The sequence below is a fragment of the Marmota marmota genome, unplaced genomic scaffold, assembly GCF_001458135.2.
Source record: "Marmota marmota marmota unplaced genomic scaffold, marMar, whole genome shotgun sequence".
NCBI classification, from domain to species: domain Eukaryota; kingdom Metazoa; phylum Chordata; class Mammalia; order Rodentia; family Sciuridae; genus Marmota; species Marmota marmota.
The window spans coordinates 60,279,162-60,285,733 of NW_025999977.1; positions in this window are offsets into that span (position 1 = coordinate 60,279,162).

Here is a 6,572-nt window from a genome sequence, read left to right on the forward strand (position 1 = left end):
GGATAGATTAATGATGGAGGATGGATGCATGGGTGAGTGAATGATGGATGAGTGGATGGATGAATAGGTAAATTGCAGATGGATGGATCGATGGATGGATGGGTAGACAGTGGATGGATGGACAGATGGTGGAGGATAGACAGATGAGTAGGTGAATGGATGGATGGGTGAAGATCCCTCACTGACAAAATTGCCACTTTCCATAGTCCTTTTGGTCCTTTCTCTTTATCTAGCCCCAAAGAACAAATCTGACTATGTCAATCCCCTGCTCAAAGCTCACCATGTGTAAGGTTCAAAGAACTTAGTATAGCATTTAGAATGGCCTCTTCTCGCTCATTTCCTCCATCACACTCTGCTCTAGAGAGGGACTCTGGAAGTTGGAGTTTCCAAACATGCCATAATCTTTTGTACTTCCATACTCTTTACACCGGTTTTCTCTCCTCCTTCTCCATAACCAAGCCTCCACACACACGCATCATGTTCTGTCTAGTGTTCTTTAACATACAACTAATTTGAGGGCAGAAATACTCACCAATGTCATGAGCACCTGAGAGTTCAAGTGTTGGCAATGGGATATAGGAGTGAGATCCTCGGTGTGGATTTGCCCTCCAGGGGAGGTATAGACTTGCTTTTGTCTCATGTCTGTTTAAAGCCTGAGTTCTACCAGGACCAGAAATCTGCCCTTATTGATGGGTGCTGCTATGGTCTGAATGTTTATGTCTCCCCCAAATGTACATATTGAAACTTAATCCCCGATGTGAAGGTATTAGGAAGTAGGGCCTTTGGAGTGGAGCCTTATGATGAGATCAGTGACCTTCTGGATGAGCCACTACTCTGAGCCTTCACCCACTGGCCTAGACCCTGAGTCGCTGGCCTGGACCCTCGGCCACTACTCTGAGCCCTTACCCACTGGCCTAGACCTGCAATCACTGGCCTTGACCCTTGCTCACTGTTCTGAGTCCCCATTGACTGATCTGAGCCCTCAGTCACCATCCTGATTGCTGACTGGTCACATGAAAACTTACTAATTCAGGATATTTCAGTTCACTTGCTAACTATAGTTTCAATGCAGCTGCAAGCACGTCACAGATTCTGATGCCCCAGACACCCCATAGGATTTGAAAGATGCTGTTTTTCAGGATGCATTGTTAGAAATGACATCAGGGGAAGGGAGAGATATACCATGAGACAGTACATACCAAAAGACTTGGCCATTGTTACTGTCAATTAGCTGGCTTGTAAAACTTTTGCACACTGCACTATGAACTTAACAAATCTCAGTGTTCACAAAACCAGTTCATTGTCCCAAGAGCAGTAGGTCCTCATGTTGTTTCCCTGACAGATGTGCAGAAAGGGGCTCCAGAGGAAATGCCACCCAGCTGGGGCAAGGGGTGGGAAGTAGTGGCTCTGGGCTTCTCCCCTCGTCCACACTGTACTCTGGAGAGCTGCCCAGCTGTGCCCCCCGCAGCCTATCATTGCAGCTGGACTCCCAGGTCCCAGTCCCCCTTGGGAGCTTGCCTATTCACTTCTCCTGTCCAGCATGCACAGTACCTGGACCAACATAAGCAATTCCTACCCATCATCTAGGGCATTTCAAATGCTCCTTTCTGTCAGGTCTTCCAAGATAGCTCCAGGAAGGCATCATCATGTGACTGACAGTAGATTGACAGATCCTTCCTGAATGATAAGATCCTTCTAAAGAGATGTCCACATTCTCCTTATATTTCTAAACACTGGTTTTCACAGCATAGGTTTCTGTGATGACTGATTTTGGCATCAGCTTGACTGAGTTAAAGGATGCCTAGAAAATTGGTACCAAGAAGTGGGTGGTTGCTGCGCCTGCAGCTCTGATGTGGACAGGCCTTTGGAATCTGGGAAAACTTGGGAATGCCATAGTGGAGCCTAACAAGCCGATCTGGTGGAATCTTTGAAGACCAGTACCAGTAGCCATGTGGACAGCAAAGGTGATACTGCCCAGGTTTCTGATGGAAAGGAAATTGGAGACTGGACTAGAGGCCACCCTTGTTAGGCCTTGGCAAAGAATCTGGTTGCATTTTTTCTCTGACCTGGGACTTTGTGGGAGGTCAGGCTTAAAGGTTATGAATTAGTTTGTCTGACAGAGGGTATTTTAGGGCAGCACAGCACTTGGACTGTGGCATGGGGATTACTGGCTACTTTTAGCCAAATTTACAATGATAGAAAGAAGAGCAGAGCAGAAAGATTCGGGGGAAAAACCACAGTCTGGGGAGAAAAGGAGTTTTACAGGTATGGCCAAGAGGGTTTGTCATCACTGCCAAGAACAACAGGCCAAGTGCTTTGCACCAGGACAAGAGGAAAGACGCCTCAAGTGCATCTCAGGAGGAGGCCAGACCCCACCACCACAGCTCAGAGATGTAAAAATGCAGATTTATTTCCAGGACAGAGTCTTTTGAGAAGAGAGCCCAGAGTATGCTGCCCCTACAAAAACATGTCCCTAGGAATCTGGCTTCCCCATGTACTGCCATACAGGCACTTGAGGACAGCTGCACTGTCCTGAGTGGGCCCAGGTCCAGCCCACCTGGCTGAAGACCTTGGCACCATCCACTTGATGCTTGGTTTGCAGATGTGCAGAATGCCAGAGTTCTGAGGCCATGGAAGCTTCCACAAGATCTCACAGGGAAACCTAGGAGCCAGAGAGTGTACAGCAGGGTCAGCCTGCAATCAGTCCCTGCGAGGGTGGTATGTGGAGCTGTGAGAGTGTAATTGGACCTCAGGAAGTTGGAGATGCCACGAATGCAAACCCAATGAGGCAAGCACAGGCAGTGAGCAAAGCCAGCCAGAGGGGCTTAGATGTCATGCCTGCCCCTCTCCCCAAACTCCTCTCAGTCCTCCTCACTTCCAGTCAGGCCCATGTCCAGGTCCTAGAAAGGGAGGACCCTGAATTGAGATAGCCAGGCCAAAGGGCAGAGCCATACCTGGGCCTCAGTTTCTGTCATTTCATCTCCTGCAGAAACATAAGGAATGCAGTATTTGCAGGTCACACCTGCCTACATGAAGACTCTACTTTGTTCAGATATTCCCATGAACCAGTTTGGCAGTTGACAGCCCTTTTACTAAGTGGGGAGGGTCTTTTTTTTTTTTAACTATTGAGAATGGGTGTGCACGTTCAAATTTAGTCTCACTGTGGCTATCAAGATATGCCAGGGTCAGGAGTGGGGGCTCATACCTATAATTCCAGTGGCTTGGGATCCTGAGGCATGGGGATAGCAAGTTTGAGGCCAGCCTCAAAAATTTAGTGAGACCCTGTCTTCAAATTTAAAAAAAAATTAAAAAGCTGGAGCTGTAGCTGAGGTGGTCAAGAACCCCTGGGTTCAATCCCTGGTATCAATAACAAACAGAAACATGCCAGACTGGGACTTCCAAAAGTCCAAAGCACCAACGTCTCAAGACTTCTCTAGCTGGAACTTCTAACTTAAACAGAAGTCCACATGTCCTCAGGCCTTTCCCATGTGAAAGTCCTCTTCATCTCTGCTACAGGTGGAAAAATCTGAATAAAGTCCATCATGCTGACTGGTATTCCAACCCTTTCTGCAAAATGTGTAACTCATGCCTCTTCTGAGCTACATCATGTGGTGTTGCAGAAGCAAAAGTTAAACCAAAGAATGTGAGAGGCCCATGACCTGGGTGTCCTTAGCATAGGAGGGAAAGAATCAGGCAGGAGGCCCCTCAGGGACACAGGCAAAGCTGCTACTTGTGAGGCTGTGCTCCTGCACCTTCTCAGGGAGACGGTCCTATGAGCAATCTTGGCTTCCTAAAAGCTTTGGTCATTCCTAGCAGACTGATAGCTACTGACTGGTAAAGGCTAAACATGAAGCAATATTCATTATAACACATGAGACTATCTTTTATGAAAGGTGATTGTTTTCTTTCTAATGAGATATTAGGTTGTTAAATGAGTGATATAATAGTTTAAAACCTGTTAATACATACCTTTGTCAGAAGTCTTTGTAGAGAGTTAATATTCATCTAAAATTAAATTAATACCTCTTTTGACAAGACAAGAATGATTGTGGCTGGGGTGCTGCAGCTTTCCTTACACTGCTTAAAACTGAGCAAATGATGTTCCTCTCATGAGCCGAACATCTTGAATAAAGGTTGAGGTGCTCACAACAACTAACTCAATTCCAGCAAACAATTTTTTCCAATAATTTCAAAACAGTTTGTTGCTAATTTTCCAGCTTTTTGGATCCTTGACAGTAGACATTTGTTCAGTTACTAAAGGAGAGAATTACATTATTTAATATAAATGCATTACCTCTTCGTGCCTGAAAGTAGATGGATAAGCTCATAATGATGACTTCAAGTGAATTACCTTGAGATTTTTGTAGGAAACACTGCATTTTTTCACATATTTTTGTAACAATCAGAAGATCGTGTAGTTTTACACTAGGGACAACTCCAGCCTCCCTGTTTTACACAAAAAGAAGTGGAGAGACCGAGTGACTTATGACACAACTTCCTGTCTCCGTGAGCTGGTACATACCTGCCTTCTCAGGCCTCAAAGCAGGGAGTTCAGCAGATCAGACTGTGCTTACATTGAGCACAAGACACATATTTCTGGAAGCTGGAGAACTTCACAGAGTTCATCCCAGCAACACTGCAAATTGAAAAGTCTAGGAAAGACTAGTAAACCAGTATAGTCTTCTATTTAAACTCTATAAATCTGTGTATATAACATGAGCGGCACTGGGAGTGACTTTAACACAGAACTTGACACAAGTGAATGAAAGAACACCTGGAGTTTCTAATCCTTAACTGTCAGGTTTCATGGATTCAAATTCCAACCAGGTGCTGGCTCTGTGCTGTGTAGGTATCTACTTAGTGAGTGAGGCTGAAGCAGCATCCACACAGTGGGCAGCAGGAAGCAGCCATTCAAGGAATCCACTTGTCCCATTAAAAAGTGCAAAAGAAGAAGGGTAACGCTTGTCGAAACTTCCTTGTTAGTAGTATTTGTGGGAAGTAGATCCCACTGATGTCCTTTATAAAAGTGTAGTTTTTCATTCTGTGAAATGCTTATATTTAAAAATACTATTTAGGTAAGTCTAAAATAACACATGCTTAGGCTGGAGCAACAGCAGCAACGACAGACAGAAGCTTCATCAGCTCCCACTACCTTGCTCACCAGCTGTGTGCACACCCTGAAGCCGCCAGGCTACCCTGACCGCTCACCCAGCCAGTACCAGAAAGCATTGGGCGGCAGGCGTCGCTCTTGCTAGAGGAACTTAGAGAACTTAAATTTCTCCCTATTCATGAAAAGGGGAAAGGGAGAAAGGAAAAATATCTCATTTCATGTGCCTAATATATTTGACATAAAACTTTACTTTTTCCTGAGTGTATTTCAGCAGAAACGTTAGCATGTTAGTAATTTTGCTTGCAAACCCAAAACAAAACAAGAGCCTTCCTGGGAAGTCAAACCATTTGTTTTTAGAGAGCAGATATAGACATGCCCAAGGGTCCCGCTTTAGTATCTCCCACCTCTACCCCACCTCTACCCTGACACACATTTTTTCTCCCCCAACAGACCTAGGGAAGAGAGCACGCTGACGATAGACAGAACTGAGCCACTCTCCGCGATCGCTGGGGGACAGTGACTTTAGCCTCCTGTGGAGGCGCGGGTCTACGCGCGCGAGCGCACCTGCACCTTGGCGGCATCTTGGTGCCACCGCCCGTGCAGCTGCCGGTTAATGGTGGAGGCTTTTAATCCTCGCCCACTCTCTCCCTTTCTGGGACTGTGTTAGAACACCTTTCCCAATCAGATCAGATCGCCGACTTGGAAGACATCCAGCTCTTGCCCAGAAAGCACCAATAAAATGGGAAAGTGCGCAATTGATTGATAATACATTTTACAAGAAAAAAAAAATCAAGTAAACTATGGAACCGAACCCTCACAAAAGTGCTTGGCTACATCCAAAGAATCAAACTTTCTTAAAGACGAAGCCCTGGAGGAAGTGCCCATGAGCAAACGACCCGCGGCCGAGGGTCCAGATTCGGGGCGCAGGTGGAGGGCCCCGCTCCGAGGCCCGGGAAGGGCGCGGGGTCCTGCCGTTCAGGGCGGCCCACGGGGACCCGAGCGTCGCCCCGAGCGTCGCCTTCTTCAGCCCGGGGACCCGACTCGGGCGGTGAAGACAGCTCGGGTCCCGAAAGCGGCTCTGGCCTCGCCAGCAGATTCCTTCAAACCGGACAGACGCTAATTGACTTATTAAATAGCGAGGCAGTCAGCATCTCCTTTTTCAATAGCCCCAGATCTGCATTTAGACAAAAACAGATCCGAGTTCCTGGTAAAGGCGTTTCTTCCCATCCTGTCACGAGTGACAGGAACGGGGAAATAGACTGCGGGAGAGGGGACAAGGAGGCGGGAGCGAGGGAGCGCAGAGGAGAGGACGCGCGCGGAGACTGGGGAGGAAGGGGCGGGGAGACGCGGGGGAGGGGCGGGGGCGGGGGCGAGCGGGCCGGGGGGGCTCTGACGGAATGATGCCGCGGCCGGGCGTGGGAGCGCTCGCGGGCCCTAATTGAAAGCCGCGCTCCGGGCCCTG